Raw genomic sequence first — 5,828 nt, 5'->3', positions numbered from 1 at the left:
AAGTGACTTTCAAACCAAAAACTATCTATTTCATCTTACTCCGTCCGTCCGATTTGAACTTTGCATTTTGCTATGAAGTTACACCAGAAGTGACTTTCATACCAAAAACTATCTATTTCATCTTACTCCGTCCATCCGATTTGAACTTTGCATTTTGCTATGAAGTTACACCAGAAGTGACTCTACCATACCAAACACTGTCTATTTCATCTTACTCCGTGCATCCGATTTGAACTTTGCATTTTGCTATGAAGTTACACCAGAAGTGACTTTCTTACCAAAAACTGTCTATTTCATCTTACTCCGTCCATGCGATTCTAACTGTGCATTTTGCTATGAAGTTACACCAGAAGTGACTTTCATACCAAAAACTATCTATTTCATCTTACTCCGTCCATCCGATTTGAACTTTGCATTTTGCTATGTAGTTACACCAGAAGTGACTTTCATACCAAAAACTATCTATTTCATCATACTCCGTCCATCCGATTTGAACTTTGTATTTTGCTATGAAGTTACACCAGAAGTGACTTTTATACCAAAAACTATCTATTTCATCTTACTCCGTCCATCCGATTTGAACTTTGCATTTTGCTATGAAGTACCACCAGAAGTGACTTTCAAACCAAAAACTATCTATTTCATCTTACTCCGTCCATCCGATTTGAACTTTGCATTTTGCTACGAAGTTACACCAGAAGTGACTTTCATACCAAAAACTGTCTATTTCATCTTACTCCGTCCATCCGATTTGAACTTTGCATTTTGCTATGAAGTTACACCAGAAGTGACTTTCATACCAAAAACTGTCTATTTCATCTTACTCCGTCCGTCCGATTTGAACTTTGCATTTTGCTATGAAGTTACACCAGAAGTGACTTTCTTACCAAAAACTATCTATTTCATCATACTCCGTCCATCCGATTTGAACTTTGTATTTTGCTATGAAGTTACACCAGAAGTGACTTTTATACCAAAAACTATCTATTTCATCTTACTCCGTCCATCCGATTTGAACTTTGCATTTTGCTATGAAGTACCACCAGAAGTGACTTTCAAACCAAAAACTATCTATTTCATCTTACTCCGTCCATCTGATTTGAACTTTGCATTTTGCTATGAAGTTACACCAGAAGTGACTTTTATACCAAAAACTGTCTATTTCATCTTACTCCGTCCATGCGATTTGAACTTTGCATTTTGCTATGAAGTACCACCAGAAGTGACTTTCAAACCAAAAACTATCTATTTCATCTTACTCCGTGCATCCGATTTGAACTTTGTATTTTGCTATGAAGTTACACCAGAAGTGACTTTCATACCAAAAACTGTCTATTTCATCTTACTCCGTCCGTCCGATTTGAACTTTGCATTTTGCTATGAAGTTACACCAGAAGTGACTTTCATACCAAAAACTATCTATTTCATCTTACTCCGTCCATCCGATTTGAACTTTGCATTTTGCTATGAAGTTACACCAGAAGTGACTCTACCATACCAAACACTGTCTATTTCATCTTACTCCGTGCATCCGATTTGAACTTTGCATTTTGCTATGAAGTTACACCAGAAGTGACTTTCTTACCAAAAACTGTCTATTTCATCTTACTCCGTCCATGCGATTCTAACTGTGCATTTTGCTATGAAGTTACACCAGAAGTGACTTTCATACCAAAAACTATCTATTTCATCTTACTCCGTCCATCCGATTTGAACTTTGCATTTTGCTATGTAGTTACACCAGAAGTGACTCTACCATACCAAACACTGTCTATTTCATCTTACTCCGTCAATCCGATTCTAACTGTGCATTTTGCTATGTAGTTACACCAGAAGTGACTCTACCATACCAAACACTGTCTATTTCATCTTACTCCGTCAATCCGATTCTAACTGTGCATTTTGCTATGTAGTTACACCAGAAGTGACTCTACCATACCAAACACTGTCTATTTCATCTTACTCCGTCAATCCGATTTGAACTTTGCATTTTGCTATGAAGTTACACCAGAAGTGACTCTACCATACCAAACACTGTCTATTTCATCTTACTCCGTCAATCCGATTTGAACTTTGCATTTTGCTATGAAGTTACACCAGAAGTGACTTTCATACCAAAAACTGTCTATTTCATCTTACTCCGTCCATCCGATTTGAACTTTGCATTTTGCTATGAAGTTACACCAGAAGTGACTTTCATACCAAAAACTGTCTATTTCATCTTACTCCGTCCGTCCGATTTGAACTTTGCATTTTGCTATGAAGTACCACCAGAAGTGACTTTCAAACCAAAAACTATCTATTTCATCTTACTCCGTCCATCCGATTTGAACTTTGCATTTTGCTACGAAGTTACACCAGAAGTGACTTTCATACCAAAAACTGTCTATTTCATCTTACTCCGTCCATCCGATTTGAACTTTGCATTTTGCTACGAAGTTACACCAGAAGTGACTTTCATACCAAAAACTGTCTATTTCATCTTACTCCGTCCATCCGATTTGAACTTTGCATTTTGCTATGAAGTTACACCAGAAGTGACTTTCATACCAAAAACTATCTATTTCATCTTACTCCGTCAATCCGATTCTAACTGTGCATTTTACTATGTAGTTACACCAGAAGTGACTCTACCATACCAAACACTGTCTATTTCATCTTACTCCGTCAATCCGATTCTAACTGTGCATTTTACTATGTAGTTACACCAGAAGTGACTCTACCATACCAAACACTGTCTATTTCATCTTACTCCGTCAATCCGATTTGAACTTTGCATTTTGCTATGAAGTTACACCAGAAGTGACTTTCATACCAAAAACTGTCTATTTCATCTTACTCCGTCCATCCGATTTGAACTTTGCATTTTGCTACGAAGTTACACCAGAAGTGACTTTCATACCAAAAACTGTCTATTTCATCATACTCCGTCCATCCGATTTGAACTTTGTATTTTGCTATGAAGTTACACCAGAAGTGACTTTTATACCAAAAACTATCTATTTCATCTTACTCCGTCCATCCGATTTGAACTTTGCATTTTGCTATGAAGTACCACCAGAAGTGACTTTCAAACCAAAAACTATCTATTTCATCTTACTCCGTCCATCTGATTTGAACTTTGCATTTTGCTATGAAGTTACACCAGAAGTGACTTTTATACCAAAAACTGTCTATTTCATCTTACTCCGTCCATCTGATTTGAACTTTGCATTTTGCTATGAAGTTACACCAGAAGTGACTTTCATACCAAAAACTGTCTATTTCATCTTACTCCGTCCATCCGATTTGAACTTTGCATTTTGCTATGAAGTTACACCAGAAGTGACTTTCATACCAAAAACTGTCTATTTCATCTTACTCCGTCCGTCCGATTTGAACTTTGCATTTTGCTATGAAGTTACACCAGAAGTGACTTTCATACCAAAAACTATCTATTTCATCTTACTCCGTCCATCCGATTTGAACTTTGCATTTTGCTATGAAGTTACACCAGAAGTGACTCTACCATACCAAACACTGTCTATTTCATCTTACTCCGTCAATCCGATTCTAACTGTGCATTTTGCTATGAAGTTACACCAGAAGTGACTTTCATACCAAAAACTGTCTATTTCATCTTACTCCGTCCGTCCGATTTGAACTTTGCATTTTGCTATGAAGTTACACCAGAAGTGACTTTCATACCAAAAACTGTCTATTTCATCTTACTCCGTCCGTCCGATTTGAACTTTGCATTTTGCTATGAAGTTACACCAGAAGTGACTCTACCATACCAAAAACTATCTATTTCATCTTACTCCGTCCATCCGATTTGAACTTTGCATTTTGCTATGAAGTACCACCAGAAGTGACTTTCAAACCAAAAACTATCTATTTCATCTTACTCCGTCCATCTGATTTGAACTTTGCATTTTGCTATGAAGTTACACCAGAAGTGACTTTTATACCAAAAACTGTCTATTTCATCTTACTCCGTCCATCTGATTTGAACTTTGCATTTTGCTATGAAGTTACACCAGAAGTGACTTTCATACCAAAAACTGTCTATTTCATCTTACTCCGTCCGTCCGATTTGAACTTTGCATTTTGCTATGAAGTTACACCAGAAGTGACTTTCTTACCAAAAACTGTCTATTTCATCTTACTCCGTCCATGCGATTCTAACTGTGCATTTTGCTATGAAGTTACACCAGAAGTGACTTTCATACCAAAAACTATCTATTTCATCTTACTCCGTCCATCCGATTTGAACTTTGCATTTTGCTATGTAGTTACACCAGAAGTGACTCTACCATACCAAACACTGTCTATTTCATCTTACTCCGTCAATCCGATTCTAACTGTGCATTTTGCTATGTAGTTACACCAGAAGTGACTCTACCATACCAAACACTGTCTATTTCATCTTACTCCGTCAATCCGATTCTAACTGTGCATTTTGCTATGTAGTTACACCAGAAGTGACTCTACCATACCAAACACTGTCTATTTCATCTTACTCCGTCAATCCGATTCTAACTGTGCATTTTACTATGTAGTTACACCAGAAGTGACTCTACCATACCAAACACTGTCTATTTCATCTTACTCCGTCAATCCGATTCTAACTGTGCATTTTGCTATGTAGTTACACCAGAAGTGACATTGCCATACCAAACACTGTCTATTTCATCTTACTCCGTGCATCCGATTTGAACTTTGCATTTTGCTATGAAGTTACACCAGAAGTGACTTTCTTACCAAAAACTGTCTATTTCATCTTACTCCGTCAAACCGATTCTAACTGTGCATTTTGCTATGTAGTTACACCAGAAGTGACATTGCTATACCAAACACTGTCTATTTCATCTTACTCCGTCAATCCGATTCTAACTGTGCATTTTGCTATGTAGTTACACCAGAAGTGACTCTACCATACCAAACACTGTCTATTTCATCTTACTCCGTGCATCCGATTCTAACTGTGCATTTTGCTATGTAGTTACACCAGAAGTGACTCTACCATACCAAACACTGTCTATTTCATCTTACTCCGTGCATCCGATTTGAACTTTGCATTTTGCTATGAAGTTACACCAGAAGTGACTTTCTTACCAAAAACTGTCTATTTCATCTTACTCCGTCAAACCGATTCTAACTGTGCATTTTGCTATGTAGTTACACCAGAAGTGACATTGCTATACCAAACACTGTCTATTTCATCTTACTCCGTCAATCCGATTCTAACTGTGCATTTTGCTATGTAGTTACACCAGAAGTGACTCTACCATACCAAACACTGTCTATTTCATCTTACTCCGTCAATCCGATTCTAACTGTGCATTTTACTATGTAGTTACACCAGAAGTGACTCTACCATACCAAACACTGTCTATTTCATCTTACTCCGTCAATCCGATTCTAACTGTGCATTTTGCTATGTAGTTACACCAGAAGTGACTCTACCATACCAAACACTGTCTATTTCATCTTACTCCGTCAATCCGATTCTAACTGTGCATTTTGCTATGTAGTTACACCAGAAGTGACATTGCCATACCAAACACTGTCTATTTCATCTTACTCCGTGCATCCGATTTGAACTTTGCATTTTGCTATGAAGTTACACCAGAAGTGACTTTCTTACCAAAAACTGTCTATTTCATCTTACTCCGTCAAACCGATTCTAACTGTGCATTTTGCTATGTAGTTACACCAGAAGTGACATTGCTATACCAAACACTGTCTATTTCATCTTACTCCGTCAATCCGATTCTAACTGTGCATTTTACTATGTAGTTCCACCAGAAGTAACTCTACCATACCAAACACTGTCTATTTCATCT

This window comes from Anopheles moucheti, unplaced genomic scaffold (assembly GCF_943734755.1).
Source record: "Anopheles moucheti unplaced genomic scaffold, idAnoMoucSN_F20_07 U1, whole genome shotgun sequence".
Taxonomy (NCBI): domain Eukaryota; kingdom Metazoa; phylum Arthropoda; class Insecta; order Diptera; family Culicidae; genus Anopheles; species Anopheles moucheti.
The sequence above is the reverse complement of the archived record's forward strand: the minus strand, read 5'-3'. Positions refer to the sequence as shown.